Source organism: Scyliorhinus torazame, chromosome 24 (genome assembly GCF_047496885.1).
Source record: "Scyliorhinus torazame isolate Kashiwa2021f chromosome 24, sScyTor2.1, whole genome shotgun sequence".
Lineage (NCBI taxonomy): Eukaryota > Metazoa > Chordata > Chondrichthyes > Carcharhiniformes > Scyliorhinidae > Scyliorhinus > Scyliorhinus torazame.
The window spans coordinates 29,250,249-29,274,647 of NC_092730.1; positions in this window are offsets into that span (position 1 = coordinate 29,250,249).

Consider the following 24,399-nt stretch of genomic DNA (forward strand, 5'->3'; position numbering starts at 1 on the left):
TCGCGGAGAAAATAACTTTTTTTCCGAAATGAATATTCGGACAAAATTTTTTTTAGTTTAGATTCAAGTGGATCTGAAACCAACCGTCAAATTACACAAGATGCTTAACTAGCCGAAAAAATCCACTTTGTTCCCAAAATGAATGGTCGGCAAAAAAATAGTTAATTTACATGCAAGCCGTTCTGAAAGCAATCGGCAAATTGCTGAAAATACTCTTGCCGAAAAAAATCACATTTTACTCAAAATAAAGGTTTGGCAAAAAATTGTTAATTTGATCGAAGCCGCCTGCAACAAACCGGCAAATTACTCAGAATGCTTAACTCGCGGAGAAAATCACTTTCTATCCACAACGAATGTTTGGCAAAAAAAGAGTAGATTTGATGGAAGCCGTTCCAAGCCACCCGGCAAATTACTCAAAATGCTTAATTCGCCGACAACATCACTTTTTGTCCAAAATAAGTGTTTGGCAAAAAATAGTAAATTACTGGCAAGCTGATCAAAATACTCTTTCCGAGAAAATCACTTTTTACTCAAAATAAAGGGGTGGCATAAAATTGTTAATTTGATGCAAGCTGCCTGCAACAAACCGGCAAATTACTCAAAATGCTTAACTCGCCGAGAAAATCACTTTTTCCCCAAAATGAATGTTTGGCATAAAATAGTTAATTTTGAAGCAAGCCGTTCCGAACCCACCCGGCAAATTATTCAAAATGCTATCGCCGACAAAATCACTTATTTTCCAAAATGAATGTTTGGCAAAAAATAGTAAATTACCGGCAAATTGCTAAAAAACTCTTGCCGAGAAAATCACGTTTTACTCAAAATAAAGGTTTGGCAAAAAGTTGATAATTTGATGCAAGCCGCTTGCAACAAAGCGGCAAATTACTCGAAATGGTTACCTCGCGGAGAAAATAACTTTTTTTCCGAAATGAATATTTGGAAAAAAAAAACATTTAGTTTTGCTTCTAGTGGATCTGAAACCAACCGTCAAATTACACAAGATGCTTAACTAGCCGAGAAAATCCACTTTGTTTCCAAAATTAATAGTCGGCTAAAAAATAGTTAATTTACATGCAAGTCGTTCTGAAAACAACCGGCAAATTACTGAAAATGCTTAATTCGCCGAGAAAATCACTTTTTTCCCAAAACGACTGTTTGGCAAAAAATAGCAAATTTTGATGGAAGCCGTTCCGAAACCACCCGGCATATTATTCAAAATGCTCTCGCCGACAAAATCACCTTTTGTCCAAAATAAGTGCTTGGCAAAAAATAGTAAATTACCGGCAGGTTGCTCAAAATACTCTTGCAGAGAAAATCACTTTTTACTCAAAATAAAGGTTGGCATAAAATTGTTAATTTGATGCAAACTGCCTGCAACAAACCGGCAAATTACTCAAAATGCTTAACTCGCCGAGAAAATCACTTTTTTCCCAAAATGAATGTTTGGCAAAAAATAGTACATTTTGATGGAGGCCGTTCCGAAACCACCCGGCAAATTACTCAAAATGCTTAACTCGCCGAGAAAATCACTTTTTCCCCGAAATGAATGTTTGGCATTAAATAGATAAATTTGAAGCCAGCTGTTCCGAACCCACCCGGCAAATTATTCAAAATGCTATCGCCTACAAAATCACTTTTTTTCCAAAATGAATGTTTGGCAAAAAATATTAAATTACCGGCAAATTGCTGAAAAGACTCTTTCCGAGAAAATCACTTTTGACTCAAAATAAAGGTTTGGCATAAAATTGTTAATTTGATGCAAGCTGCCTGCAACAAACCGGCAAATTACTCAAAATGCTTATCTCGCCGAGAAAATCGCTTTTTTTCCGAAATGAATATTTAAAAAAAAACATTTAGTTTTGCTAACATTTAGTTTAGCTGCCTGCAACAAAGCGGCAAATTACTCGAAATGGTTAACTCGCGGAGAAAATAACTTTTTTTCCGAAATGAATATTTGGAAAAAAAAAAACATTTAGTTTTGCTTCAAGTGGATCTGAAACCAACCGTCAAATTACACAAGATGCTTAACTAGCCGAGAAAATCCACTTTGTTTCCAAAATTAATGGTCGGCTACAAAATAGTTAATTTACATGCAAGCCGTTCTGAAAACAACCGGCAAATTACTGAAAATGCTTAATTCGCCGAGAAAATCACTTTTTTCCCAAAACGAATGTTTGGCAAAAAATAGCAAATTTTAATGGAAGCCGTTCCGAAACCACCCGGCATATTATTCAAAATGCTCTCGCCGGCAAAATCACCTTTTGTCCAAAATAAGTGCTTGGCAAAAAATTGTAAATTACCGGCAGGTTGCTCAAAATACTCTTGCAGAGAAAATCACTTTTTACTCAAAATAAAGGTTAGACATAAAATTGTTAATTTGATGCAAACTGCCTGCAACAAACCGGCAAATTACTCAAAATGCATAACTCGCCGAGAAACTCACTTTTTTCCCAAAATGAATGTTTGGCAAAAAATAGTACATTTTGATGGAGGCCGTTCCGAAACCACCCGGCAAATTACTCAAAATGCTTAACTCGCCGAGAAAATCACTTTTTCCCCAAAATGAATGTTTGGCATTAAATAGTTAATTTTGAAGCCAGCTGTTCCGAACCCACCCGGCAAATTATTCAAAATGCTATCGCCGACAAAATCACTTTTTTTCCAAAATGAATGTTTGGCAAAAAATATTAAATTACCGGCAAATTGCTGAAAATACTCTTTCCGAGAAAATCACTTTTTACTCAAAATAAAGGATTGGCATAAAATTGTTAATTTGATGCAAGCTGCCTGCAACAAACCGGCAAATTACTCAAAATGCTGAACTCGCCGAGAAAATCGCTTTTTTTCCGAAATGAATATTTAAAAAAAACCATTTAGTTTTGCTACAAAATCACTTTTTGTCCAAAATAAGTGTTTGGCAAAAAATAGTAAATTACCGGCAAGTTGCTCAAAATACTCTTTCCGAGAAAATCACTTTTTACTCAAAATAAAGGGGTGGCATAAAATTGTTAATTGGATGCAAGCTGCCTGCAACAAACCGGCAAATTACTCAGAATGCTTAACTCGCCTAGAAAATCGCTTTTCTACCAAAATGAATGTTTGGCAAAAAATAGTAAATTTTGATGGAGGCCGTTCCGAAACCACCCGGCAAATTACTCAAAATGCTTAACTCGCCGAGAAAATCACTTTTTCCCCAAAATGAATGTTTGGCATTAAATAGTTAATTTTGAAGCCAGCTGTTCCGAACCCACCCGGCAAATTATTCAAAATGCTATCGCCGACAAAATCACTTTTTTTCCAAAATGAATGTTTGGCAAAACATATTAAATTACCCGCAAATTGCTGAAAATACTCTTTCCGAGAAAATCACTTTTTACTCAAAATAAAGGATTGGCATAAAATTGTTAATTATGATGCAAGCTGCCTGCAACAAACCGGCAAATTACTCAAAATGCTTAACTCGCCGAGAAAATCGCTTTTTTTCCGAAATGAATATTTAAAAAAAAACATTTAGTTTTGCTACAAAATCACTTTTTGTCCAAAATAAGTGTTTGGCAAAAAATAGTAAATTACCGGCAAGTTGCTCAAAATACTCTTTCCGAGAAAATCACTTTTTACTCAAAATAAAGGGGTGGCATAAAATTGTTAATTTGATGCAAGCTGCCTGCAACAAACCGGCAAATTACTCAGAATGCTTAACTCGCCGAGAAAATCGCTTTTCTACCAAAATGAATGTTTGGCAAAAAATAGTAAATTTTGATGGAGGCCGTTCCGAAACCACCCGGCAAATTACTCAAAATGCTTCAATCACCGAGAAAATCACTTTTTCCCCAAAATGAATGTTTGGCATAAAATAGTTAATTTTGAAGCAAGCCGTTCCGAACCCACCCGGCAAATTATTCAAAATGCTATCGCCGACAAAATCACTTTTTTTCCAAAATGAATGTTTGGCAAAAAATATTAAATTACCGGCAAATTGCTGAAAATACTCTTGCCGAGAAAATTACTTTTTACTTAAAATAAAGGTTTGGCAAAAAGTTGATAATTTGATGCAAGCCGCTTGCAACAAACCGGCAAATCACTTAAAATGCTTAACTCGCCGAGAAAATCACTTTATCCCAAAAATGAATGTTTGGCATAAAATAGTTAATTTTGAAGCAAGCCGTTCCGAAAACACCCTGCAAATTATTCAAAATGCTCTCGCCGACAAAATCACTTTTTTTCCAAAATGAGTGTTTGGCAAAAAATAGTAAATTACCGGCAAATTGCTCAAAAACTCTTGCCGAGAAAATCACGTTTTACTCAAAATAAAGGTTTGGCAAAAAGTTGATAATTTGATGCATGCCGCTTGCAACAAACCGGCAAATTACTCGAAATGACTCGCGGAGAAAATAACTTTTTTTCCGAAATGAATATTTGGAAAAAAAAACATTTAGTTTTGCTTCAAGTGGATCTGAAACCAACGTCAAATTACACAAGATGCTTAACTAGCCGAGAAAATCCACTTTGTTCCCAAAATGAATGGTCGGCAAAAAAATATTTAATTTACATGCAAGCCGTTCTGAAAACAATCGGCAAATTACTGAAAATGCTTAACTCGCCGAGAAAATCACTTTCTCTCCACAACGAATGTTTGGGTAAAAATATTAGATTTGATGGAAGCCGTTCCAAGCCACCCAGCAAATTACTCAAAATGCTTAACTCGCCGAGAAAATCACCTTTTGTCCAAAATAAGTGCTTGGCAAAAAATAGTAAATTACCGGCAGGTTGCTCAAAATACTCTTGCAGAGAAAATCACTTTTTACTCAAAATAAAGGTTCGGCATAAAATTGTTAATTTGATGCAAACTGCCTGCAACAAACCGGCAAATTACTCAAAATGCTTAACTCGCCGAGAAAATCACTTTTTTCCCAAAATGAATGTTTGGCAAAAAATAGTACATTTTGATGGAGGCCGTTCCGAAACCACCCGGCAAATTACTCAAAATGCTTAACTCGCCGAGAAAATCACTTTTTCCCCAAAATGAATGTTTGGCATTAAATAGTTAATTTTGAAGCCAGCTGTTCCGAACCCACCCGGCAAATTATTCAAAATGCTATCGCCGACAAAATCACTTTTTTTCCAAAATGAATGTTTGGCAAAAAATATTAAATTACCGGCAAATTGCTGAAAATACTCTTTCCGAGAAAATCACTTTTTACTCAAAATAAAGGATTGGCATAAAATTGTTAATTATGATGCAAGCTGCCTGCAACAAACCGGCAAATTACTCAAAATGCTTAACTCGCCGAGAAAATCGCTTTTTTTCCGAAATGAATATTTAAAAAAAACCATTTAGTTTTGCTACAAAATCACTTTTTGTCCAAAATAAGTGTTTGGCAAAAAATAGTAAATTACCGGCAAGTTGCTCAAAATACTCTTTCCGAGAAAATCACTTTTTACTCAAAATAAAGGGGTGGCATAAAATTGTTAATTTGATGCAAGCTGCCTGCAACAAACCGGCAAATTACTCAGAATGCTTAACTCGCCGAGAAAATCGCTTTTCTACCAAAATGAATGTTTGGCAAAAAATAGTAACTTTTGATGGAGGCCGTTCCGAAACCACCCGGCAAATTACTCAAAATGCTTCACTCACCGAGAAAATCACTTTTTCCCCAAAATGAATGTTTGGCATAAAATAGTTAATTTTGAAGCAAGCCGTTCCGAACCCACCCGGCAAATTATTCAAAATGCTATCGCCGACAAAATCACTTTTTTTCCAAAATGAATGTTTGGCAAAAAATATTAAATTACCGGCAAATTGCTGAAAATACTCTTGCCGAGAAAATTACTTTTTACTTAAAATAAAGGTTTGGCAAAAAGTTGATAATTTGCTGCAAGCCGCTTGCAACAAACCGGCAAATCACTCAAAATGCTTAACTCGCCGAGAAAATCACTTTATCCCAAAAATGAATGTTTGGCATAAAATAGTTAATTTTGAAGCAAGCCGTTCCGAAAACACCCTGCAAATTATTCAAAATGCTCTCGCCGACAAAATCACTTTTTTTCCAAAATGAGTGTTTGGCAAAAAATAGTAAATTACCGGCAAATTGCTCAAAAACTCTTGCCGAGAAAATCACGTTTTACTCAAAATAAAGGTTTGGCAAAAAGTTGATAATTTGATGCATGCCGCTTGCAACAAACCGGCAAATTACTCGAAATGGTTAACTCGCGGAGAAAATAACTTTTTTTCCGAAATGAATATTTGGAAAAAAAAACATTTAGTTTTGCTTCAAGTGGATCTGAAACCAACGTCAAATTACACAAGATGCTTAACTAGCCGAGAAAATCCACTTTGTTCCCAAAATGAATGGTCGGCAAAAAAATATTTAATTTACATGCAAGCCGTTCTGAAAACAATCGGCAAATTACTGAAAATGCTTAACTCGCCGAGAAAATCACTTTCTCTCCACAACGAATGTTTGGGTAAAAATATTAGATTTGATGGAAGCCGTTCCAAGCCACCCAGCAAATTACTCAAAATGCTTAACTCGCCGAGAAAATCACTTTTTCCCCAAAATGAATGTTTGGCATAAAATAGTTAATTTTGAAGCAAGCCGTTCCGAAACCACCCGGCAATTTATTCAAAATGCTCTCGCCGACAAAATCACTTTTTTTCCAAAATGAGTGTTTGGCAAAAAATAGTAAATTACCGGCAAATTGCTCAAAAACTCTTGCCGAGAAAATCACGTTTTACTCAAAAGAAAGGTTTGGCAAAATGTTGATAATTTGATGCAAGCCGCTTGCAACAAAGCGGCAAATTACTCGAAATGGTTACCTCGCGGAGAAAAGAACTTTTTTCCGAAATGAATATTTGGAAAAAAAAACATTTAGTTTTGCTTCAAGTGGATCTGAAACCAACCGTCAAATTACACAAGATGCTTAACTAGCCGAGAAAATCCACTTTGTTTCCAAAATTAATGGTCGTCTAAAAAATAGTTAATTTACATGCAAGTCGTTCTGAAAACAACCGGCAAATTACTGAAAATGCTTAATTCGCCGAGAAAATCACTTTTTTCCCAAAACGACTGTTTGGCAAAAAATAGCAAATTTTGATGGAAGCCGTTCCGAAACCACCCGGCATATTATTCAAAATGCTCTCGCCGACAAAATCACCTTTTGTCCAAAATAAGTGCTTGGCAAAAAATAGTAAATTACCGGCAGGTTGCTCAAAATACTCTTGCAGAGAAAATCACTTTTTACTCAAAATAAAGGTGAGGCATAAAATTTTTAATTTGATGCAAACTGCCTGCAACAAACCGGCAAATTACTCAAAATGCTTAACTCGCCGAGAAAATCACTTTTTTCCCAAAATGAATGTTTGGCAAAAAATAGTACATTTTGATGGAGGCCGTTCCGAAACCACCCGGCAAATTACTCAATAATCTTAACTCGCCGAGAAAATCACTTTTTCCCCGAAATGAATGTTTGGCATTAAATAGTTAATTTTGAAGCCAGCTGTTCCGAACCCACCCGGCAAATTATTCAAAATGCTATCGCCGACAAAATCACTTTTTTTCCAAAATGAATGTTTGGCAAAAAATATTAAATTACCGGCAAATTGCTGAAAAGACTCTTTCCGAGAAAATCACTTTTGACTCAAAATAAAGGTTTGGCATAAAATTGTTAATTTGATGCAAGCTGCCTGCAACAAACCGGCAAATTACTCAAAATGCTTATCTCGCCGAGAAAATCGCTTTTTTTCCGAAATGAATATTTAAAAAAAAACATTTAGTTTTGCTACAAAATCACTTTTTGTCCAAAATAAGTGTTTGGCAAAAAATAGTAAATTACCGGCAAGTTGCTCAAAATACTCTTTCCGAGAAAATCACTTTTTACTCAAAATAAAGGGGTGGCATAAAATTGTTAATTTGATGCAAGCTGCCTGCAACAAACCGGCAAATTACTCAGAATGCTTAACTCGCCGAGAAACTCACTTTTTTCCCAAAATGAATGTTTGGCAAAAAATAGTACATTTTGATGGAGGCCGTTCCGAAACCACCCGGCAAATTACTCAAAATGCTTAACTCGCCGAGAAAATCACTTTTTCCCCAAAATGAATGTTTGGCATTAAATAGTTAATTTTGAAGCCAGCTGTTCCGAACCCACCCGGCAAATTATTCAAAATGCTATCGCCGACAAAATCACTTTTTTTCCAAAATGAATGTTTGGCAAAAAATATTAAATTACCGGCAAATTGTTGAAAATACTCTTTCCGAGAAAATCACTTTTTACTCAAAATAAAGGATTGGCATAAAATTGTTAATTTGATGCAAGCTGCCTGCAACAAACCGGCAAATTACTCAAAATGCTGAACTCGCCGAGAAAATCGCTTTTCTACCAAAATGAATGTTTGGCAAAAAATAGTAAATTTTGATGGAGGCCGTTCCGAAACCACCCGGCAAATTACTCAAAATGCTTAACTCGCCGAGAAAATCACTTTTTCCCCAAAATGAATGTTTGGCATTAAATAGTTAATTTTGAAGCCAGCTGTTCCGAACCCACCCGGCAAATTATTCAAAATGCTATCGCCGACAAAATCACTTTTTTTCCAAAATGAATGTTTGGCAAAAAATATTAAATTACCCGCAAATTGCTGAAAATACTCTTTCCGACAAAATCACTTTTTACTCAAAATAAAGGATTGGCATAAAATTGTTAATTATGATGCAAGCTGCCTGCAACAAACCGGCAAATTACTCAAAATGCTTAACTCGCCGAGAAAATCGCTTTTTTTCCGAAATGAATATTTAAAAAAAAACATTTAGTTTTGCTACAAAATCACTTTTTGTCCAAAATAAGTGTTTGGCAAAAAATAGTAAATTACCGGCAAGTTGCTCAAAATACTCTTTCCGAGAAAATCACTTTTTACTCAAAATAAAGGGGTGGCATAAAATTGTTAATTTGATGCAAGCTGCCTGCAACAAACCGGCAAATTACTCAGAATGCTTAACTCGCCGAGAAAAACGCTTTTCTACCAAAATGAATGTTTGGCAAAAAATAGTAAATTTTGATGGAGGCCGTTCCGAAACCACCCGGCAAATTACTCAAAATGCTTCACTCACCGAGAAAATCACTTTTTCCCCAAAATGAATGTTTGGCATAAAATAGTTAATTTTGAAGCAAGCCGTTCCGAACCCACCCGGCAAATTATTCAAAATGCTATCGCCGACAAAATCACTTTTTTTCCAAAATGAATGTTTGGCAAAAAATATTAAATTACCGGCAAATTGCTGAAAATACTCTTGCCGAGAAAATTACTTTTTACTTAAAATAAAGGTTTGGCAAAAAGTTGATAATTTGATGCAAGCCGCTTGCAACAAACCGGCAAATCACTTAAAATGCTTAACTCGCCGAGAAAATCACTTTATCCCAAAAATGAATGTTTGGCATAAAATAGTTAATTTTGAAGCAAGCCGTTCCGAAAACACCCTGCAAATTATTCAAAATGCTCTCGCCGACAAAATCACTTTTTTTCCAAAATGAGTGTTTGGCAAAAAATAGTAAATTACCGGCAAATTGCTCAAAAACTCTTGCCGAGAAAATCACGTTTTACTCAAAATAAAGGTTTGGCAAAAAGTTGATAATTTGATGCATGCCGCTTGCAACAAACCGGCAAATTACTCGAAATGGTTAACTCGCGGAGAAAATAACTTTTTTTCCGAAATGAATATTTGGAAAAAAAAACATTTAGTTTTGCTTCAAGTGGATCTGAAACCAACGTCAAATTACACAAGATGCTTAACTAGCCGAGAAAATCCACTTTGTTCCCAAAATGAATGGTCGGCAAAAAAATATTTAATTTACATGCAAGCCGTTCTGAAAACAATCGGCAAATTACTGAAAATGCTTAACTCGCCGAGAAAATCACTTTCTCTCCACAACGAATGTTTGGGTAAAAATATTAGATTTGATGGAAGCCGTTCCAAGCCACCCAGCAAATTACTCAAAATGCTTAACTCGCCGAGAAAATCACCTTTTGTCCAAAATAAGTGCTTGGCAAAAAATAGTAAATTACCGGCAGGTTGCTCAAAATACTCTTGCAGAGAAAATCACTTTTTACTCAAAATAAAGGTTAGGCATAAAATTGTTAATTTGATGCAAACTGCCTGCAACAAACCGGCAAATTACTCAAAATGCTTAACTCGCCGAGAAAATCACTTTTTTACCAAAATGAATGTTTGGCAAAAAATAGTACATTTTGATGGAGGCCGTTCCGAAACCACCCGGCAAATTACTCAAAATGCTTAACTCGCCGAGAAAATCACTTTTTCCCCAAAATGAATGTTTGGCATTAAATAGTTAATTTTGAAGCCAGCTGTTCCGAACCCACCCGGCAAATTATTCAAAATGCTATCGCCGACAAAATCACTTTTTTTCCAAAATGAATGTTTGGCAAAAAATATTAAATTACCGGCAAATCGCTGAAAATACTCTTTCCGAGAAAATCACTTTTTACTCAAAATAAAGGATTGGCATAAAATTGTTAATTATGATGCAAGCTGCCTGCAACAAACCGGCAAATTACTCAAAATGCTTAACTCGCCGAGAAAATCGCTTTTTTTCCGAAATGAATATTTATAAAAAACCATTTAGTTTTGCTACAAAATCACTTTTTGTCCAAAATAAGTGTTTGGCAAAAAATAGTAAATTACCGGCAAGTTGCTCAAAATACTCTTTCCGAGAAAATCACGTTTTACTCAAAATAAAGGGGTCGCATAAAATTGTTAATTTGATGCAAGCTGCCTGCAACAAACCGGCAAATTACTCAGAATGCTTAACTCGCCGAGAAAATCGCTTTTCTACCAAAATGAATGTTTGGCAAAAAATAGTAACTTTTGATGGAGGCCGTTCCGAAACCACCCGGCAAATTACTCAAAATGCTTCACTCACCGAGAAAATCACTTTTTCCCCAAAATGAATGTTTGGCATAAAATAGTTAATTTTGAAGCAAGCCGTTCCGAACCCACCCGGCAAATTATTCAAAATGCTATCGCCGACAAAATCACTTTTTTTCCAAAATGAATGTTTGGCAAAAAATATTAAATTACCGGCAAATTGCTGAAAATACTCTTGCCGAGAAAATTACTTTTTACTTAAAATAAAGGTTTGGCAAAAAGTTGATAATTTGCTGCAAGCCGCTTGCAACAAACCGGCAAATCACTCAAAATGCTTAACTCGCCGAGAAAATCACTTTATCCCAAAAATGAATGTTTGGCATAAAATAGTTAATTTTGAAGCAAGCCGTTCCGAAAACACCCTGCAAATTATTCAAAATGCTCTCGCCGACAAAATCACTTTTTTTCCAAAATGAGTGTTTGGCAAAAAATAGTAAATTACCGGCAAATTGCTCAAAAACTCTTGCCGAGAAAATCACGTTTTACTCAAAATAAAGGTTTGGCAAAAAGTTGATAATTTGATGCATGCCGCTTGCAACAAACCGGCAAATTACTCGAAATGGTTAACTCGCGGAGAAAATAACTTTTTTTCCGAAATGAATATTTGGAAAAAAAAACATTTAGTTTTGCTTCAAGTGGATCTGAAACCAACGTCAAATTACACAAGATGCTTAACTAGCCGAGAAAATCCACTTTGTTCCCAAAATGAATGGTCGGCAAAAAAATATTTAATTTACATGCAAGCCGTTCTGAAAACAATCGGCAAATTACTGAAAATGCTTAACTCGCCGAGAAAATCACTTTCTCTCCACAACGAATGTTTGGGTAAAAATATTAGATTTGATGGAAGCCGTTCCAAGCCACCCAGCAAATTACTCAAAATGCTTAACTCGCCGAGAAAATCACTTTTTCCCCAAAATGAATGTTTGGCATAAAATAGTTAATTTTGAAGCAAGCCGTTCCGAAACCACCCGGCAATTTATTCAAAATGCTCTCGCCGACAAAATCACTTTTTTTCCAAAATGAGTGTTTGGCAAAAAATAGTAAATTACCGGCAAATTGCTCAAAAACTCTTGCCGAGAAAATCACGTTTTACTCAAAAGAAAGGTTTGCAAAATGTTGATAATTTGATGCAAGCCGCTTGCAACAAAGCGGCAAATTACTCGAAATGGTTACCTCGCGGAGAAAAGAACTTTTTTCCGAAATGAATATTTGGAAAAAAAAACATTTAGTTTTGCTTCAAGTGGATCTGAAACCAACCGTCAAATTACACAAGATGCATAACTAGCCGAGAAAATCCACTTTGTTTCCAAAATTAATGGTCGTCTAAAAAATAGTTAATTTACATGCAAGTCGTTCTGAAAACAACCGGCAAATTACTGAAAATGCTTAATTCGCCGAGAAAATCACTTTTTTCCCAAAACGACTGTTTGGCAAAAAATAGCAAATTTTGATGGAAGCCGTTCCGAAACCACCCGGCATATTATTCAAAATGCTCTCGCCGACAAAATCACCTTTTGTCCAAAATAAGTGCTTGGCAAAAAATAGTAAATTACCGGCAGGTTGCTCAAAATACTCTTGCAGAGAAAATCACTTTTTACTCAAAATAAAGGTGAGGCATAAAATTTTTAATTTGATGCAAACTGCCTGCAACAAACCGGCAAATTACTCAAAATGCTTAACTCGCCGAGAAAATCACTTTTTTCCCAAAATGAATGTTTGGCAAAAAATAGTACATTTTGATGGAGGCCGTTCCGAAACCACCCGGCAAATTACTCAAAATGCTTAACTCGCCGAGAAAATCACTTTTTCCCCAAAATGAATGTTTGGCATTAAATAGTTAATTTTGAAGCCAGTTGTTCCGAACCCACCCGGCAAATTATTCAAAATGCTATCGCCGACAAAATCACTTTTTTTCCAAAATGAATGTTTGGCAAAAAATATTAAATTACCGGCAAATCGCTGAAAATACTCTTTCCGAGAAAATCACTTTTTACTCAAAATAAAGGATTGGCATAAAATTGTTAATTATGATGCAAGCTGCCTGCAACAAACCGGCAAATTACTCAAAATGCTTAACTCGCCGAGAAAATCGCTTTTTTCCGAAATGAATATTTATAAAAAACCATTTAGTTTTGCTACAAAATCACTTTTTGTCCAAAATAAGTGTTTGGCAAAAAATAGTAAATTACCGGCAAGTTGCTCAAAATACTCTTTCCGAGAAAATCACTTTTTACTCAAAATAAAGGGGTCGCATAAAATTGTTAATTTGATGCAAGCTGCCTGCAACAAACCGGCAAATTACTCAGAATGCTTAACTCGCCGAGAAAATCGCTTTTCTACCAAAATGAATGTTTGGCAAAAAATAGTAACTTTTGATGGAGGCCGTTCCGAAACCACCCGGCAAATTACTCAAAATGCTTCACTCACCGAGAAAATCACTTTTTCCCCAAAATGAATGTTTGGCATAAAATAGTTAATTTTGAAGCAAGCCGTTCCGAACCCACCCGGCAAATTATTCAAAATGCTATCGCCGACAAAATCACTTGTTTTCCAAAATGAATGTTTGGCAAAAAATATTAAATTACCGGCAAATTGCTGAAAATACTCTTGCCGAGAAAATTACTTTTTACTTAAAATAAAGGTTTGGCAAAAAGTTGATAATTTGCTGCAAGCCGCTTGCAACAAACCGGCAAATCACTCAAAATGCTTAACTCGCCGAGAAAATCACTTTATCCCAAAAATGAATGTTTGGCATAAAATAGTTAATTTTGAAGCAAGCCGTTCCGAAAACACCCTGCAAATTATTCAAAATGCTCTCGCCGACAAAATCACTTTTTTTCCAAAATGAGTGTTTGGCAAAAAATAGTAAATTACCGGCAAATTGCTCAAAAACTCTTGCCGAGAAAATCACGTTTTACTCAAAATAAAGGTTTGGCAAAAAGTTGATAATTTGATGCATGCCGCTTGCAACAAACCGGCAAATTACTCGAAATGGTTAACTCGCGGAGAAAATAACTTTTTTTCCGAAATGAATATTTGGAAAAAAAAACATTTAGTTTTGCTTCAAGTGGATCTGAAACCAACGTCAAATTACACAAGATGCTTAACTAGCCGAGAAAATCCACTTTGTTCCCAAAATGAATGGTCGGCAAAAAAATATTTAATTTACATGCAAGCCGTTCTGAAAACAATCGGCAAATTACTGAAAATGCTTAACTCGCCGAGAAAATCACTTTCTCTCCACAACGAATGTTTGGGTAAAAATATTAGATTTGATGGAAGCCGTTCCAAGCCACCCAGCAAATTACTCAAAATGCTTAACTCGCCGAGAAAATCACTTTTTCCCCAAAATGAATGTTTGGCATAAAATAGTTAATTTTGAAGCAAGCCGTTCCGAAACCACCCGGCAATTTATTCAAAATGCTCTCGCCGACAAAATCACTTTTTTTCCAAAATGAGTGTTTGGCACAAAATAGTAAATTACCGGCAAATTGCTCAAAACTCTTGCCGAGAAAATCACGTTTTACTCAAAATAAAGGTTTGGCAAAAAGTTGATAATTTGATGCAAGCCGCTTGCAACAAACCGGCAAATTACTCGAAATGGTTAACTCGCGGAGAAAATCACTTTTTTTCCGAAATGAATATTTGGAAAAAAAAACATTTAGTTTTGCTTCAAGTGGATCTGAAACCAACGTCAAATTACACAAGATGCTTAACTAGCCGAGAAAATCCACTTTGTTCCCAAAATGAATGGTCGGCAAAAAAATATTTAATTTACATGCAAGCCGTTCTGAAAACAATCGGCAAATTACTGAAAATGCTTAACTCGCCGAGAAAATCACTTTCTAGCTACAACGAATGTTTGGGTAAAAAGAGTAGATTTGATGGAAGCCGTTCCAAGCCACCCAGCAAATTACTCAAAATGCTTAACTCGCCGAGAAAATCACTTTTTCCCCAAAATGAATGTTTGGCATAAAATAGTTAATTTTGAAGCAAGCCGTTCCGAAACCACCCTGCAAATTATTCAAAATGATCTCGCCGACAAAATCACTTTTTTTCCAAAATGAGTGTTTGGCACAAAATAGTAAATTACCGGCAAATTGCTCAAAACGCTTGCCGAGAAAATCACGTTTTACTCAAAATAAAGGTTTGGCAAAAAGTTGATAATTTGATGCAAGCCGCTTGCAACAAACCGGCAAATTACTCGAAATGGTTAACTCGCGGAGAAAATAACTTTTTTTCCGAAATGAATATTTGGAAAAAAAAACATTTAGTTTTGCTTCAAGTGGATCTGAAACCAACGTCAAATTACACAAGATGCTTAACTAGCCGAGAAAATTCACTTTGTTCCCATAATGAATGGTCGGCAAAAAAATATTTAATTTACATGCAAGCCGTTCTGAAAACAATCGGCAAATTACTGAAAATGCTTAACTCGCCGAGAAAATCACTTTCTAGCTACAACGAATGTTTGGGTAAAAATATTAGATTTGATGGAAGCCGTTCCAAGCCACCCAGCAAAGTACTCAAAATGCTTTACTCGCCGAGAAAATCACTTTTTCCCCAAAATGAATGTTTGGCATAAAATAGTTAATTTTGAAGCAAGCCGTTCCGAACCCACCCGGCAAATTATTCAAAATGCTATCGCCGACAAAATCACTTGTTTTCCAAAATGAATGTTTGGCAAAAAATATTAAATTACCGGCAAATTGCTGAAAATACTCTTGCCGAGAAAATTACTTTTTACTTAAAATAAAGGTTTGGCAAAAAGTTGATAATTTGCTGCAAGCCGCTTGCAACAAACCGGCAAATCACTCAAAATGCTTAACTCGCCGAGAAAATCACTTTATCCCAAAAATGAATGTTTGGCATAAAATAGTTAATTTTGAAGCAAGCCGTTCCGAAAACACCCTGCAAATTATTCAAAATGCTCTCGCCGACAAAATCACTTTTTTTCCAAAATGAGTGTTTGGCAAAAAATAGTAAATTACCGGCAAATTGCTCAAAAACTCTTGCCGAGAAAATCACGTTTTACTCAAAATAAAGGTTTGGCAAAAAGTTGATAATTTGATGCATGCCGCTTGCAACAAACCGGCAAATTACTCGAAATGGTTAACTCGCGGAGAAAATAACTTTTTTTCCGAAATGAATATTTGGAAAAAAAAACATTTAGTTTTGCTTCAAGTGGATCTGAAACCAACGTCAAATTACACAAGATGCTTAACTAGCCGAGAAAATCCACTTTGTTCCCAAAATGAATGGTCGGCAAAAAAATATTTAATTTACATGCAAGCCGTTCTGAAAACAATCGGCAAATTACTGAAAATGCTTAACTCGCCGAGAAAATCACTTTCTCTCCACAACGAATGTTTGGGTAAAAATATTAGATTTGATGGAAGCCGTTCCAAGCCACCCAGCAAATTACTCAAAATGCTTAACTCGCCGAGAAAATCACTTTTTCCCCAAAATGAATGTTTGGCATAAAATAGTTAATTTTGAAGCAAGCCGTTCCGAAACCACCCTGCAAATTATTCAAAATGATCTCGCCGACAAAATCACTTTTTTTCCAAAATGAGTGTTTGGCACAAAATAGTAAATTACCGGCAAATTGCTCAAAACTCTTGCCGAGAAAATCACGTTTTACTCAAAATAAAGGTTTGGCAAAAAGTTGATAATTTGATGCAAGCCGCTTGCAACAAACCGGCAAATTACTCGAAATGGTTAACTCGCGGAGAAAATAACTTTTTTTCCGAAATGAATATTTGGAAAAAAAAACATTTAGTTTTGCTTCAAGTGGATCTGAAACCAACGTCAAATTACACAAGATGCTTAACTAGCCGAGAAAATTCACTTTGTTCCCATAATGAATGGTCGGCAAAAAAATATTTAATTTACATGCAAGCCGTTCTGAAAACAATCGGCAAATTACTGAAAATGCTTAACTCGCCGAGAAAATCACTTTCTAGCTACAACGAATGTTTGGGTAAAAATATTAGATTTGATGGAAGCCGTTCCAAGCCACCCAGCAAAGTACTCAAAATGCTTTACTCGCCGAGAAAATCACTTTTTCCCCAAAATGAATGTTTGGCATAAAATAGTTAATTTTGAAGCAAGCCGTTCCGAAACCACCCGGCAATTTATTCAAAATGCTCTCGCCGACAAAATCACTTTTTTTCCAAAATGAGTGTTTGGCAAAAAATAGTAAATTACCGGCAAATTGCTCAAAAACTCTTGCCGAGAAAATCACGTTTTACTCAAAATAAAGGTTTGGCAAAAAGTTGATAATTTGATGCAAGCCGCTTGCAACAAAGCGGCAAATTACTCGAAATGGTTACCTCGCGGAGAAAATTACTTTTTTCCGAAATGAATATTTGGAAAAAAAAACATTTAGTTTTGCTTCAAGTGGATCTGAAACCAACCGTCAAATTACACAAGATGCTTAACTAGCCGAGAAAATCCACTTTGTTTCCAAAATTAATGGTCGTCTAAAAAATAGTTAATTTACATGCAAGTCGTTCTGGAAACAACCGGCAAATTACTGAAAATGCTTAATTCGCCGAGAAAATCACTTTTTTCCCAAAACGACTGTTTGGCAAAAAATAGCAAATTTTGATGGAAGCCGTTCCGAAACCACCCGGCATATTATTCAAAATGCTCTCGCCGACAAAATCACCTTTTGTCCAAAATAAGTGCTTGGCAAAAAATAGTAAATTACCGGCAGGTTGCTCAAAATACTCTTGCAGAGAAAATCACTTTTTACTCAAAATAAAGGTTTGGCATAAAATTGTTAATTTGATGCAAACTGCCTGCAACAAACCGGCAAATTACTCAAAATGCTTAACTCGCCGAGAAAATCACTTTTTTCCCAAAATGAATGTTTGGCAAAAAATAGTACATTTTGATGGAGGCCGTTCCGAAACCACCCGGCAAATTACTCAAAATGCTTAACTCGCCGAGAAAATCACTTTTTCCCCGAAATGAATGTTTGGCATTAAATAGTTAATTTTGAAGCCAGCTGTTCCGAACCCACCCGGCAAATTATTCAAAATGCTATCGCCGACAAAATCACTTTTTTTCCAAAATGAATGTTTGGCAAAAAATATTAAATTACCGGCAAATTGCTGAAAAGACTCTTTCCGAGAAAATCACTTTTGACTCAAAATAAAGGTTTGGCATAAAATTGTTAATTTGATGCAAGCTGCCTGCAACAAACCGGCAAATTACTCAAAATGCTTATCTCGCCGAGAAAATCGCTTTTTTTCCGAAATGAATATTTAAAAAAAAACATTTAGTTTTGCTAAAAAATCACTTTTTGTCCAAAATAAGTGTTTGGCAAAAAATAGTAAATTACCGGCAAGTTGCTCAAAATACTCTTTCCGAGAAAGTCACTTTTTACTCAAAATAAAGGGGTGGCATAAAATTGTTAATTTGATGCAAGCTGCCTGCAACAAACCGGCAAATTACTCAGAATGCTTAACTCGCCGAGAAAATCGCTTTTCTACCAAAATGAATGTTTGGCAAAAAATAGTAAATTTTGATGGAGGCCGTTCCGAAACCACCCGGCAAATTACTCAAAATGCTTAACTCGCCGAGAAAATCACTTTTTCCCCAAAATGAATGTTTGGCAAAAAATATTAAATTACCCGCAAATTGCTGAAAATACTCTTTCCGAGAAAATCACTTTTTACTCAAAATAAAGGATTGGCATAAAATTGTTAATTTGATGCAAGCTGCCTACAACAAACCGGCAAATTACTCAAAATGCTTAACTCGCCGAGAAAATCGCTTTTTTTCCGAAATGAATATTTAAAAAAAACCATTTAGTTTTGCTGCAAAATCACTTTTTGTCCAAAATAAGTGTTTGGCAAAAAATAGTAAATTACCGGCAAGTTGCTCAAAATACTCTTTCCGAGAAAATCACTTTTTACTCAAAATAAAGGGGTGGCATAAAATTGTTAATTTGATGCAAGCTGCCTGCAACAAACCGGCAAATTACTCAGAATGCTTAACTCGCCGAGAAAATCGCTTTTCTACCAAAATGAATGTTTGGCAAAAAATAGTAAATTTTGATGGAGGCCGTTCCGAAACCACCCGGCAAATTACTCAAAATGCTTAACTCGCCGAGAAAATCACTTTTTCCCCAAAATGAATGTTTGGCATTAAATAGTTAATTTTGAAGCCAGCTGTTCCGAACCCACCCGGCAAATTATTCAAAATGCTATCGCCGACAAAATCACTTTTTTTCCAAAATGAATGTTTGGCAAAAAATATTAAATTACCCGCAAATTGCTGAAAATACTCTTTCCGAGAAAATCACTTTTTACTCAAAATAAAGGATTGGCATAAAATTGTTAATTTGATGCAAGCTGCCTGCAACAAACCGGCAAATTACTCAAAATGCTTAACTCGCCGAGAAAATCGCTTTTTTTCCGAAATGAATATTTAAAAAAAACCATTTAGTTTTGCTGCAAAATCACTTTTTGTCCAAAATAAGTGTTTGGCAAAAAATAGTAAATTACCGGCAAGTTGCTCAAAATACTCTTTCCGAGAAAATCACTTTTTACTCAAAATAAAGGGGTGGCATAAAATTGTTAATTTGATGCAAGCTGCCTGCAACAAACCGGCAAATTACTCAGAATGCTTAACTCGCCGAGAAAATCGCTTTTCTACCAAAATGAATGTTTGGCAAAAAATAGTAAATTTTGATGGAGGCCGTTCCGAAACCACCCGGCAAATTACTCAAAATGCTGAACTCGCCGAGAAAATCACTTTTTCCCCAAAATGAATGTTTGGCATTAAATAGTTAATTTTGAAGCCAGCTGTTCCGAACCCACCCGGCAAATTATTCAAAATGCTATCGCCGACAAAATCACTTTTTTTCCAAAATGAATGTTTGGCAAAAAATATTAATTACCCGCAAATTGCTGAAAATACTCTTTCCGAGAAAATCACTTTTTACTCAAAATAAAGGATTGGCATAAAATTGTTAATTTGATGCAAGCTGCCTGCAACAAACCGGCAAATTACTCAAAATGCTTAACTCGCCGAGAAAATCACTTTATCCCAAAAATGAATGTTTGGCATAAAATAGTTAATTTTGAAGCAAGCCGTTCCGAAACCACCCTGCAAATTATTCAAAATGCTCTCGCCGACAAAATCACTTTTTTTCCAAAATGAGTGTTTGGCAAAAAATAGTAAATTACCGGCAAATTGCTCAAAAACTCTTGCCGAGAAAATCACGTTTTACTCAAAATAAAGGTTTGGCAAAAAGTTGATAATTTGATGCATGCCGCTTGCAACAAACCGGCAAATTACTCGAAATGGTTAACTCGCGGAGAAAATAACTTTTTTTCCGAAATGAATATTTGGAAAAAAAAACATTTAGTTTTGCTTCAAGTGGATCTGAAACCAACGTCAAATTACACAAGATGCTTAACTAGCAGAGAAAATCCACTTTGTTCCCAAAATGAATGGTCGGCAAAAAAATAGTTAATTTACATGCAAGCCGTTCTGAAAACAATCGGCAAATTACTGAAAATGCTTAACTCGCCGAGAAAATCACTTTCTCTCCACAACGAATGTTTGGGTAAAAATAGTAGATTTGATGGAAGCCGTTCCAAGCCACCCAGCAAATTACTCAAAATGCTTAACTCGCCGAGAAAATCACTTTTTCCCCAAAATGAATGTTTGGCATAAAATAGTTAATTTTGAAGCAAGCCGTTCCGAAACCACCCTGCAAATTATTCAAAATGATCTCGCCGACAAAATCACTTTTTTAAAAATGAGTGTTTGGCACAAAATAGTAAATTACCGGCAAATTGCTCAAAACACTTGCCGAGAAAATCACGTTTTACTCAAAATAAAGGTTTGGCAAAAAGTTGATAATTTGATGCAAGCCGCTTGCAACAAACCGGCAAATTACTCGAAATGGTTAACTCGCGGAGAAAATAACTTTTTTTCCGAAATGAATATTTGGAAAAAAAAACATTTAGTTTTGCTTCAAGTGGATCTGAAACCAACGTCAAATTACACAAGATGCTTAACTAGCCGAGAAAATCCACTTTGTTCCCAAAATGAATGGTCGGCAAAAAAATATTTAATTTACATGCAAGCCGTTCTGAAAACAATCGGCAAATTACTGAAAATGCTTAACTCGCCGAGAAAATCACTTTCTAGCTACAACGAATGTTTGGGTAAAAATATTAGATTTGATGGAAGCCGTTCCAAGCCACCCAGCAAATTACTCAAAATGCTTAACTCGCCGAGAAAATCACTTTTTCCCCAAAATGAATGTTTGGCATAAAATAGTTAATTTTGAAGCAAGCCGTTCCGAAACCACCCGGCAATTTATTCAAAATGCTCTCGCCGACAAAATCACTTTTTTTCCAAAATGAGTGTTTGGCAAAAAATATTAATTTACCGGCGAATTGCTGAAAATACTCTTGCCGAGAAAATCACTTTTTAACTCAAAATAAAGGTTTGGCAAAAAGTTGATAATTTGAGCAATCGCTTGCAACAAATTACTCAAAATGCTTAACTAGCCGAGAAAATCACTTTTTTTCCAAAATAAAGGTTTGGCATAAAATAGTTAATTTTGAAGAAGCCGTTCCGAACCCACCCGGCAAAAAATTGTTAATTTAATCCAAGCCGCCTGCAACAAACCGGCAAATTGCTCGAAATGGTTAACTCGCGGAGAAAATAACTTTTTTCCGAAATGAATATTTGGAAAAAAAACATTTAGTTTTGCTTCAAGTGGATCTGAAACCAACCGTCAAATTACACAAGATGCTTAACTAGCCGACAAAATCCACTTTGTTTCTAAAATGAATGGTCGGCAAAAAAATAGTTCATTTACATGCAAGCTGTTCTGAAAACAACCGGCAAATTACTGAAAATGCTTAACACGCCGAGAAAATCGCTTTTTTTCCGAAATAAATATTGAAAAAAAATACATTTAGTTTTGATTCAAGTGGATCTGAAAACAACCGTCAAATTACACAAGATGCTTAACTAGCCGAGAAAATCCACTTTGTTCCCAAAATGAATGGTCAGCAAAAAAATATTTAATTTACATGCAAGCTGTTCTGAAAACAACCGGCAAATTACTGAAAATGCTTAACTCGCCGAGAAAATCACTTTCCTTCCACAACGAATGTTTGGCAAAAAATAGTAGATTTGATGGAAGCCGGTCCAAGCCACCCGGCAAATTACTCAAAATGCTTAACTCGCTGAGAAAATCTCTTTTTCCCCAAAATGAATGTTTGGCATAAAATAGTTAGTTTTGAAGCTAGCCGTTCCGAAACCACCCGGCAAATTATTCAAAATGCTCTCGCCGACAAAATCACTTTTTTCCAAAATGAATGTTTGGCAAAAAACAGTAAATTACTGGCAAGCTGCTCAAAATACTCTTTCCGAGAAAATCACTTTTTACTCAAAATAAAGGTTTGGCATAAAATTGTTAATTTGATGCAAGCTGCCTGCAACAAACCGGCAAATTACTCAGAATGCTTCACTCGCCGAGAAAATCGCTTTTCTACCAAAATGAATGTTTGGCAAAAAATAGTAAATTTTGATGGAGGCCGTTCCGAAACCACCCGGTAAATTACTCAAAATGCTTAACTCACCGAGAAAATCACTTTTTCCCCAAAATGAATGTTTGGCAAAAAATATTAAATTAACGGCGAATTGCTGAAAATACTCTTGCCGAGAAAATCACCTTTTACTCAAAATAAAGGTTTGGCAAAAAGTTGATAATTTGATGCAAGCCGCTTGCAACAAACCGGCAAATTACTCAAAATGCTTAACTAGCCGAGAAAATCACTTTTTTTCCAAAATGAATGTTTGGCACAAAATAGTAAATTACCGGCAAATTGCTCAAAATACTCTTGCCGAGAACATCACTTTTTACTCAAAATAAAGGTTTGGCAATTTTTTAAAATTTAATCCGGCTTGCCTGCAACAAACCGGCAAATTACTCGAAATGAGAAAATAACTTTTTTTCCGGAATGAATATTTGGAAAAAAAACATTTAGTTTTGCTTCAAGTGCATCTGAAACCACCCGTCAAATTACACAAGATGCTTAACTAGCCGAGAAAATCCACTTTGTTTCCAAAATGAATGGTTGGCAAAAAAATAGTTAATTTACATGCAAGCCGTTCTGAAAACAACCGGCAAATTACTGAAAATGCTTAATTCGCCGAGAAAATCACTTTTTTTCCCAAAACGAATGTTTGGCAAAAAATAGCAAATTTTGATGCAAGCCGTTCCGAAACCTCCCGGCATGTTATTCAAAATGCTCTCGCCGACAAAATCACTTTTTTCCCAAAAAGGAATGTTTGGCAAAAAATAGTAAATTACCGTCAAATTGCTCAAAATGCTCTTGCCGAGAAATTCACTTATAACTCAAGGTAAAGGTTTGGCAAAATTTTTTTAATTTGATCCAAGCCGCCTGTAACAAACCGGCAAATTACTCAGAATGCTTAACTCGCGGAGAAAATAACTTTTTTTCCGAAATGAATATTCGAACAAAATTTTTTTTAGTTTAGATTCAAGTGGATCTGAAACCAACCGTCAAATTACACAAGATGCTTAACTAAGCCGAAAAAATCCACTTTGTTCCCAAAATGAATGGTCGGCAAAAAAATAGTTAATTTACATGCAAGCCGTTCTGAAAACAATCGGCAAATTGCTGAAAATACTCTTGCCGAAAAAAATCACATTTTACTCAAAATAAAGGTTTGGCAAAAAATTGTTAATTTGATCGAAGCCGCCTGCAACAAACCGGCAAATTACTCAGAATGCTTAACTCGCCGAGAAAATCACTTTCTATCCACAACGAATGTTTGGCAAAAAAAGAGTAGATTTGATGGAAGCCGTTCCAAGCCACCCGGCAAATTACTCAAAATGCTGAACTCACCGAGAAAATCACTTTTTCCCCAAAATGAATGTTTGGCATAAAATAGTTAATTTTGAAGCAAACCGTTCCGAACCCACCCGGCAAATTATTCAAAATGCTATCGCCGACAAAATCACTTTTTTCCAAAATGAGTGTTTGGCAAAAAACAGTAAATTACTGGCAAGCTGCTCAAAATACTCTTTCCGAGAAAATCACTTTTTACTCAAAATAAAGGTTTGGCATAAAATTGTTAATTTGATGCAAGCTGCCTGCAACAAACCGGCAAATTACTCAGAATGCTTCACTCGCCGAGAAAATCGCTTTTCTACCAAAATGAATGTTTGGCAAAAAATAGTAAATTTTGATTGAGGCCGTTCCGAAACCACCCGGTAAATTACTCAAAATGCTTAACTCACCGAGAAAATCACTTTTTCCCCAAAATGAATGTTTGGCAAAAAATATTAAATTAACGGCGAATTGCTGAAAATACTCTTGCCGAGAAAATCACCTTTTACTCAAAATAAAGGTTTGGCAAAAAAGTTGATAATTTGATGCAAGCCGCT